General features: G+C 28.1%; 1 protein-coding gene across 2 annotated transcripts in view; it reads right to left on the bottom strand.

Annotated features, from left to right (window-relative positions):
* LOC117171314 overlaps window positions 1-1373 on the bottom strand; it is a 14781-nt gene extending 13408 nt beyond the window's left edge. For both annotated transcript variants that reach the window (XM_033358502.1, XM_033358501.1), the window contains exons 1-2: window positions 1209-1373; window positions 1032-1117 (exon numbers count right to left, since the gene is read on the bottom strand). The gene's annotated coding sequence lies outside the window, so the exon portion shown is untranslated. The remainder of the gene's footprint in view (window positions 1-1031; window positions 1118-1208) is intronic.
* Window positions 1374-10823: the final 9450 nt, after the last annotated feature.

The raw sequence follows: 10823 nt of genomic DNA, 5'->3' as shown, positions 1-10823 counted from the left end.
GTCGGAAAGAGGAGATCTTAAGCAATAAAAATATATGTGTCTCAATTTTTTCTAGTGTCGAATAGTCTTAGTTATTGGCCGTTGAAAAGCAGTGTCCCGGTACTGGCGTTTTGGCCGTTTAAGGGTTAAAGTGGTTGAGCACTCGAATTTTCTGCATTGTTTATCACTTTAAGATGAACTTTAAACGTTTTAAATATTTAAAAAAAAAGTATCGAGCCCTTTTGATATGTCAATTTCAATTTTATTCTTTGCATAATTTAAATTATTGTTTAGAAGGTATAATTGCGTAGAAAAATTAAGTAAAATTATTTTATAAAAGTATCAGATGAATTAAAAACTGTGTACTTTATGGAGATTTTGGTATAGCAGAAAATCGTTTTTTTTTTTTAATTAAGGTTCTTAAAAGTGTTTTTACTCGCTTTTTCTTTGTTGTTTATCCCTTTAGAATCGTTTTTAAATGTTTGAAATATATTAAATATTTAAATATTTTGAATTATTGATTAGAAAGTGTTATTTCAAATTGAAAACGAAGCCAAAAATTAATATAAAAAAATTGGAAAAATTGAAAACTGTGTTTTACAGAGGATAGCAGAAAATAGTTCTTTGACGTTAAGTTCTGACAGTGTGTACTCGCTTTTTATTTTTTATTTATCACTTCGAGATCATTTGTGAACGCTTTAAAAATTGTAAGAAAAAAAGTACAGAGTCCTTTAGGAAGTGAAATTAAATTGTTTGATTTGCATAATGTAAATTATTGCTTAATAAATGTTATTTCACATTAAAAAAGGTTTTAAATATTTAAAGAAAAAAAGTCTAGAGCCCTTTTTGAAAAGAGTAAAATTAAATTTTACTTTTACAAACAATATATTAAAGTTTTTAATATTGAAGACTACTAGATTTTAAATTTGCGTTTAACATACGTAAATCACCAGAAGGGCGCTTTCTGAAACAAAAACCTTGACTTCAACTACTTGTTGGTTGAGACTCACCGTGCGAAATGTATTGAATAAATTTGATAAATATAAACTCACCAATTAAATATATGGGAGATGTTTCCTATTAGAAGTGATACTAAGGTTGGTTAAAAACTTTAATAATTCAGAACGTCACCGTGTATCTAAAAAGAAACACAGGAAATAGTAGCGTTGAGAGAGTTTTGAGGTTATAAGTGCTCTTATAATATTATAGTCTATACTGATTCTACTTACGATAGTTTTCTGGTGTAAAATTCATTTATCCACAATCTATTATTATTATTATTCAATTATTAGTCCATTGCAGTTTCATTACACATTTTTATTTATTTAGAAGAGTTAGCATGTACAGAATGTTTGTGTAGAAGACGGAAGAACCGCCAACCGCATCTCCGCATCAAGCGTGGGGTGAATCCGGCGAATCTAACGAACTAATCAGCTGATCGTCAGCGTCAGGGATGTCATTATGGAAGACTCGGAGCCCCGCCTTATGATATTTTCAAAAAAATATTGTTAGTACAATTGTTATATATATTATTTTATTTTGTAACAATTGAGTTTTTTAAGGATTTTTAAACATTTGAATTTCTAATCCTTCCGTCTGTTCAAAATTCAAACATGTCTAAAACATTTTCTCTTGATCCTGGGAAGTTGTAAAGCTTCCAGAAGTTGGATTAAGAAACTGGGGAAATCTACAGAAATCCTTTCAGAAATAAAAAATAATAATTTTCATACCCATTGAGATTCATATGTCAATATAAAAAAATTATACTTTTTCTCTCACCCAGAAATTCACGTTTTTCTAAAACGTTTTCCCTGCTGCTTCTACGAAGTTGTAAATCTTTCATTAGTGGGGGTAGAAACTAGGGAAATCTATAGAAAGTTGTTCAGAAATAACAAAGTAATAATTTCCAGATCCGTCGAGATTTAGAGTCCAATTGCAAATATACTAATATAGCAAAATTTGAATTTTTCACCCCGAAATTGAGACTTTTCTAAAACATTTTCTGCTGGTCCTATAGGAAGCTTTAAGACGTTCAGAAGTGGGACTAAGAAGCTAGGTAAATCCAAAGAAACTCTGACAGAAAAAACATCATTTGCCGATCCACAAAAATGTATAACCCAAAACAAAACTAATTTAATTTTCTTCCCACCCGCAAATTCAAAATGTTCTGAAACCCAAAATTGACGAACCTTTCAGAAATTGGATTAAGAAACTATAGGATTCCCTGTTGGTTCTATGAAATTTTAACTCTTCCAAAATTGGGAATAGGAGCTAGATAAACATATAAAGAAACAATTTATGAAAAAAGATTTCCAGAGCCATAAAAATTAATATCCTAATATAGAAAAATTGGGATTTTGTTGCCATCCTTAAATTTAAAATTGTCTAAAGCCCTGAAAGCTACCGTGATATAACAATGCATAATATGCAAATGTTTAATACATTCTCATCATAATGAGAAGGTATTGGTTACATGTAAAAAAATAGTTGTTACGGCGGTGTCTGTCGCCGTTGTCGTCTGTAAACACGGTAGCATTTAAAGGAATTATCCGATAGGATTGCCCATGGGCATACTTTATTAGGATGTGAATCCTTAGTCAACTATTTTAGAATAAATTTCAAAAAGTTAGAGAATTTTCGATGAAAAGAAAATTATCAGAGTTATAGCATTTTTGAAATACAAAGCAAAACGAAAATTAGCATTTTAAGCCTAACAACGCATGATATGAAAAAAATTCATAAGAAGAAAACAGTTTCTTTTGGAAAGACCTACAAGATTATCAGAACAACTTTTTAAATTTTGTTGAAAAATCTAAAATTCTCATTTTAATAGTACAAAAAATAATAAAAAATAAACAATTCACGTATGTTTTGTTTTATTCGTCAATAACAAAATTTAAAATACAGAAATTAAATTTGTGGACAAACGCCACAAGCTATCGAAAAAATGAATGAACAAAACTTGCTCTTTTAAAAAAAGAGCTCCAAATTTGTCATCAATCATTTCTTAAGGACGCTTAAATTTTGTTTGAATCTTAAAAAATAACATTAAAAATAAAAAATAAAGTTTTTTGAAAAACGATCAGAGGTATCAAAAAGATTAATAAACAACAAATGTTCATCCAAAAAGGATCTTAAAATTGGTTATTAATAATTTTTAGATAGGACGAGTAGATTTTCTTTTAATCGTAAAAAATAAGATTAGGAATTAAAATATTTATTTTTGTAAAAAAAAGATCCATAAGTTTTGTTTTAAACTCTAGTTATAAACATCTAATGAAACTTTTTATAGAATGCGCACTTTTTTTAATTATAAAAACAAGACAATGAAAATACGTATGTTTCAATATTAATGCATATTACAATATTCATTACATGCATTAATATTAAAACATACGTATTTCCAGGGTAGCTGAGAATAAAAATTAGTACAAAATAAGGAAAAAATATTAAAGTAAGCATGAAAAGCAAAACACAATAGTGTTAAAAATAATGTAGAAAAGTCCACATTTTTTAATAAATCCAGTATATATCTTGTGCCGTTCTTCCATAAATGTAATATTTTCATGTTTGATTTTATTTTTATGAATAAACCATAAAATACGCGTTCTATAAAAATAGTATATTGTGCTACAAGTGCGGAAAATAGGCAGTTCTACACGAGTGTGAACTTTACCGTAGGAGCCAGAGGCGAATCGAAGGGGAGTTTTGGCAAATCGGAGGGGATGTGCAAGCGTGTCAAAGACAAGCCGGACACGAACCAAAGATGAGCCGATGGCAAGTACTGTAACTTCACAAAAGTCACAACTGCCTACTTTCAGCCCATGTTGCACAAATCTTTTTTTGTAACAAATTCTGGGTTTGTCCAAACATCTTTCACTACTTCCAAGAAGCCTTTCAAACGCGCGTCAACTCATAATGAAGTGAGGTTAGGATTCTAGCAGTCCTAAAAAGTAATTCTTATTCAAAATGCGCAAGTGCAACAGCTAAAAAAAGTATTCTCATAGCTACTTCTTACAAAAAATTACAAAAAACTATTCCTAAAAAATTTTTAGATCTTTAGGGTAAACAACTTTTATCTATTCATTGTTTTTAATATCTTGTGTTTGACCGCAAAATGAAATTTTTTATTATTTTTTTATTGGTTAAAACCAGAACCGTTGGTCAGAAAAGGATGGTTAACGAACTTGACATTTTTTTGGTTCCTAAAAACTACAACAACAACAAAGACAACGACAATGAAACAGGTACATTCATGAAATAATCTTTTGTCCGACCACTCTGAAAAACAAGCCATTGCATGCATGCAAAGCAGGCGTAATGTGGCCGCTTTTAGTAAAGTTACGTTCGCACGTGCGCACTATGCCGCACAGTGGTTCAGCCAAAGATATTATGAGCATAGATGCGGTACGGGAGGTCGGAGTGGGAGAACGATATATATATATATCTAACTACATTTTTGCATGCCTCGAGGTGCTGCCCTCTTCAACTTTTCGATGTTTCTATGGCAACCGCGTCCTTTGCGTGCGTCTACGGGAGGGGTGGGGCCAAGGCGAAAGTCAAACCGAAAGAGCCGGTAATTTTCTGTTTCTTCATTCTCGCGCTTGCCTTCGCCAGCCATATCTAATATCTATAGCTGACTCGGGGCTATCTATGCACGCCGAAAATATTAAAATTAATGAGGGCCTAAGATTATTATATTTATTATTGTGTTAAAATTAATTAATTTCTTTTACGGTTTCTTTTTTAAAAAGGGACACTTTCGAGATAGTAAATAAATTTAAAAAGTAAATAAATTTTTAAATAATTCAGAATTTAGTTAAATGAAAAAGTTAAATTAATTCCTCATCTGGTTTCTTTTAAAAGAGAAATTTTCAAAATACTATATAAATAAGTTGAAAAAAATTCTTGTCATATTTTAGAATTTTAGCGAAATTTCAAACATTATTTAAAAAATATAATTTTTATAAAAATAGTGAATTGAAGGTTCGAATACTTCACTGTCTAAATTTATCCTACATGTATTTTTAAATCCTAAAATATTTTATTATTTTTTCGCATAATTAAGGTATAACTGAAGTAATATTTACACTTCTCTAAAGTGTCGAATTGACAATATTTACATTTAATTCCGAGGAAAAATTTAAGGTTTTCACAACTCATTTAATTATTTATGAAAATTATATTAAAATTCTGTTTTTTGTTTGTTTTTTTTCTTGATTATTTGAAACATATAATCTTTTTCCTTATAATTTGTTTGGTTACAAAAACCAGTAACTAGACTGTGCCTTGCAAATTAAAATTTAATTTCAAAAGTTTGAGGGAAGTTAACCACTTGCAATTCTTATGCTCATCAGAATTCACAACTTCAAAGTAATCCAAATAGTTTATAAAAATAATTCAAAGAATCGAAGAGTCCAAAAATATTCTAAAGAAATATAAAGAGTTTAGGGGTGCATCTCAGCAACTAAGGCTTTTACAAAAAAAATGGAAAAGGAAAGAATTCCAAAGAATAAAAATAATTCAATCATTTTTTGCGAGCCGGGAAATGAGCGGAAATTTTTTTCCTTGATTAAAACGGCCACCTGGATTTCTTAGTATTTAAAAATTTATTATATTTATAGGTGTTTTCCTGTAAAAATAGTTATACTTTTTCGTACTTGTAAAAAAATTCCCACCAAGGATTGAAAAAATTTTTGATTTTATTTATTTTTTCAAGTGAATTTTGTTTAAGTTTGCAATAACAAAGAAAAACTATCCAATTAGGGGTTTAAAGGGTTTAAAAATCGTGATTCATTTTTTTTCATAAATAGTTTGGAACTAATTTTAAAAATTGTACACATCAGCTGGTTTTTAAGCATATTATATTGATGATGTGTACAATGTGAACATTATTTGGAAACTATTTATGAAAAAAATAAATCACGAGTTTAAACACTTGAAACTCCTAATTGGATAATTTTTCTTTATTATTGCAAACTTAAAAAAAATCCACTTGAAGAAATAAATAAAATCAAAAAGTTTTTCAATATATATATACGCTATGCCTTACAGCTAATAAAATCCCTCGTATCAGTTATTATTTAAAACTCACTTTCAATTGATTTGAATTCAATATGAAACGCTTTAAATTCCTAAGATTTAAAGTCGAAATATATAATGAATTCGCAAAAAAGAAGATTAATTTTCTTACCAAAAAAGACGAATTTTTAACAAACTCCATGAATTTTCAACCAAATATTTGAATTTTCAACTTATAAAGGATCCATTTCTAATCAAGACTAGACAAGTTACAATTTTGAAAAAAAAAATTTAACATAAAAAACCAAATTGTCAACAAAAAAAAGTTGAATGTTAAGCCAAGGAGGCAAATCTTGCAGAAATATGATTTTAAAAAAACTAGATTTAACGAACATGAAAAAAACACGGAAAAGTTCATTGATAAACGAATCCTACTTTAATTTTCTACCATATTGTTAAATCATTAATCAAAATATACTAATTTAAAACTTAACAATTACATTTTTAATAAAAAGACGATGTAAAAAAATCAAGAAAATTAATTTTCGACCAAAAAGATGAATTTTCAACAAAACAAAAGAATGTTCTAAAAAATAATTAAATTTTAAACTTATAAAGTATAAATTTCGAACAAAAATGTAAATTTTCAGATAAAAAACTAATTTTGAACAAAACAAAAAATCCAAAATGTCAAGAAAATTGTTACATGTTAAAAAAAAGATTAATTTTCAACTAAATCTAGAAATTAAATTTTCAACAAAAGAGTCAATCCCAAAGATCAAGGGGAGTCCGAAAACATGAATCTTTAATGAAAAAGTTCAACTTTTAACTAAGTCGTTTAATTTTCAATTAAAGAATATAAATTGCGAAAAAAATAGTTAAATTTTTAACCAAAGAAATGAATTTTCCAGCATTGTATTAATGATCTACCAAAATAAGACGAGCTTTCAACAAAATATATTAATTTTTAACAAATTTTTGAATTTTAAAGCCGGAAGGAGCAATTTTAAACCAGAAAATATTAACTTTTAATAAAAATATAAATTTAAATAAAAAATGAAATGTTTATCTTGTTAGTTAAAAACAATTAATTCTTATTTAAAAAAACGAATTTTCAACAATATAGTTACATTTTTAACAAAAGAGTTCAGCCTAAAAATGACTTTTTATCCGCAGATGATTAATTTTCTAAAAATAGAATAGTTAAATTTTCGACCAAAGAGGTGAATCTAAAACCAAAAGAATAATTTTTTTACAAAGTAGTTCAACTTTTAACCAAGCTTCTGAATTCCTAAAGAAACAAGATGACTTTTTAACAAAATAGTTGCATTTTTTACAGAATAATAAAATTTGCAACTGAATGCAACTGAAAAAAGAACAATTCTTTAAAAGTGAATAATAAGGAAACATACTAAATGTTATTTAAGTTCGTAACTTTTCTTCCACTGACCCTCAACCCCTGTTCGAACCATAGTTTTTAGCATGACCCCCTTCCCCATGCAATTGATAATGCAGTTTACTGACGACCGCTTAAAGTTTCGATTTTTGTATTTAATGAAATTATCCTTATAATATATAGTTTAAAATTTGTTTAACATAAAAATACACAACGAAAAATCGACAAGACTCAGAAAACGATATTACAACAATTAAAAGAATGACAGAGAACAAGTATATTGAGACTATACTTAAGAAACTTTATTTTCAATTTTATTTATATTTGATAAAATATCAATATTACAGAGAAAAGTAACAGCGTTTTACTTTGAAGAATTCAAATGATTTAGAAACTGAAATTAATAAAAAAAATTAAAGGACTTCTAATTTTTCTCATTCTCATCATTTAGGATTGAGAAAGGAAAAGAAAAGAAAGGTCCGAAAAGAAAGAACGAGTTCGTTAACAGCCATTCTGGATAAAAATACAAATTTTGGGAACATTTTTTATACTTAAAATTTTTATTTATGGCCATTAATAGTACTCAGAAGGCCAAACAATTTATCCTGATGACTTTTTTTTATACAAAAAAAATTCTGAGTAATGGCATTTCCAAATTTTTAATATCAATCTAAAATCAAAATTATAAGCCAAACAACGTACGATATGAAAAAAAGTAAAGAAAAGCATTGCTTTTTAAAGCCCTACAAAATTATCATACAAACTTTTTGGATTTTCTTGTAAAGTTGAAAATTCTAATTTTTATTGCACAAAAAATAATGAGATAGGAAAAATCCCATTTTGTGGTCAAACTATTCAGGATACAAAATAAGATGAATCAACAAAAATTGTGATCTCAAAAAATATCTACAAATTCGTTAATAATCACTTCTTGATAAGAGGCGTACGTTGTGTTTTATTTGCGAAAAATAACATTGAAAATATAAAAAAAAACTTTGTGAAAAAATGATACAAGTTACGAGAAAAAAAAAATGATTCAACAAAAATTATTTACCCGAAAAAGAGCTACAAATTTGTTATGAATTACTTTTTGACATGACACGTAGTTTTGGTTTTGATCATAAAAATGGTATTAAAAATAAAAATGAAAAATTTGTGGAAAAACAACAAAAGGTACAAAAACAAATTGATTGAAAAAAGTTATTCGCCCAAAAATTTATACAAATGTGTATTAATTTATTACATTCTTATTATTTATGATGCAGAAAGTATTAGAATTGTCCGAAATTTGACACCACAACATTCAAATTTTGAACCAAATGACGCAAAATACAACAAAAAGTCTCGAAGAGAAATGATGGGTTTTGAAAAATCCTACAAAATTTCTTTAAACCACTTTTCAATAGAACTCGTAATTTTGTTTTATCGTAAGTAATATATGCAGATAATCGAAAATTCCAATATCACGCTAAAAGACGCAAGATACGTGAAAAATCTAAAAGAAGACTTGTAGAATATTTTGCTTTATACATGTATAAAAAATAATATGAAAAAAAATGTCTAAAAAAAGGATTGTATTTTTTAAGTTTATTTTAAGGTGGTTCAGAAAATATAAATTTACAACTGTCCGTCAAAAAAGGAGTGCTCAGCGCGAGTGTCACGATAATATTGTGTACCTCAAAGCCTACAGAACTTTGAGAAACTTAATCTTTAACTATACTTATTCAGGCAAAAAATTCAGAATATGAACACGCATATAAATACTGCAATCTAAAGAGATGTTTTTGATAAAGTTTCATTCAAGCATTCTAAATGCAAAGAATAAATATCTGAGCGCGAATCGCGGGAATCAAAAGAAGCGCCCCCCAGGCGCGATCAAACTTACGAGCCACGGGCACAGCGCACGGTGAGAATGTGCCCGCGACAATAAATAGTTCATTTACGGATTATATTATTACAAACTAACAATTAACAGATAAATGTTTTTGAAACTTTCCAATAATTTCTGACCTTTAGTTTAAATTGAGAAATTTAAGGCAAAATATTTATATATTCTGATCAACCACTCGAGTAAAATTCAAAAATACATTTTTTAAATTTTGAAATTATGGGGTTCTCAATTTAAAAAATCGGGACATAATTTACATGCATAGTAATATACATAAATTTCTATAAAATATTATATAAAAAATAATTTTATTATATAATTTTATCGTTTCATTATAATTTATTTAATTCATAATTAATTACACAAACATAGAAATTTACGAATTACTGTTTACTTAAATTAATAATCGTGAAGGAGGCGGTATTTCTATAACATTTAACTCTACATCTAAAAACTCCAAATCGCTAATTATACATGCGTGAACGCTGTACGATCATATTTATTTAAAAAATTAATTATTTTAAATTTGAACTAAATATGTTTATCAATTAAAACTTTTAATGTCTTGAAACGTATAGTTTCATTTAGTAGAATTTCTACCGCTTTTTTCAAAACAAAAAAATAATATTATTCATAGACAGTAAATTTTAATTGCAAAATGACTAATTTTTTCAATCAAAGATGTCAGCTAAAAATATTTATTACGATACAATTACATTTCAATTTAATTTAGAAGTCAATCTTATGCATCTACATATTTTCTTGATGCAAAATTTATTCAAATTATTGAATCATTAATTGAAAATAATAAATCGAAATTCTCGATATAAAATTTGTATTTTTTATTTTTAAGTATTTTGTATTTGCCGACTTAGTATCGGCTATTTGGTGGACTTGTTCGACGGGTGAAGATTGCAGGGGCAAAGTGTTGGTGGGTGCGGTTTTCGGGTTGAGAAGCATGGGGGGATCGGGCAATTTTCGCCGGTAGCGCCGTCTACTGTCTACAATTAGTTCCTCGAACTATACACGTGCCGCATCTAGGCTTATAATATCTTTGGTATCTAGGACCTAATATCTTTGGTGTAATCATGGACCAGATCTGATGAAACTTTGAAACTAATGTTCAATTTTTCGCCACTGGGAAATAATTTATGAAATAAACTTTTTTGATTGCCTGCAAACAAGGTTAGTTCCGGGAGAGTTCTTTGGTTCAGATGGTACAAAAAGGTGAGCGAAAGTCGAAATGTTATCCGATTTGCGTGAAATTTATCTTGTAAATACTTTACGGGTCCCTTATTCCAAAGAGTGACCTTAAATTTAGCCTCTTTTCTCGACCTCATGAATTTGATGCCAAATTGGTTGAAAGAATAGCTTGTCGTGATACTTGAAAATAGAAAAAATTTCAAGTTGAGCATAGCTTTTTTTAAAGAGATACAACCAGTCCAACTTATCAGCTAACTCTAACATGCACAAAAGAGTCCAATGTTCCTGTGATTTTTTTTCTGATTAAGAATTATAGAAAATATTGGCATCATCAAT

Source organism: Belonocnema kinseyi, chromosome 4, assembly GCF_010883055.1.
Source record: "Belonocnema kinseyi isolate 2016_QV_RU_SX_M_011 chromosome 4, B_treatae_v1, whole genome shotgun sequence".
NCBI classification, from domain to species: domain Eukaryota; kingdom Metazoa; phylum Arthropoda; class Insecta; order Hymenoptera; family Cynipidae; genus Belonocnema; species Belonocnema kinseyi.
Note: the sequence above shows the minus strand (reverse complement) of the source record. Positions and strands in the feature narration are given on the sequence as shown.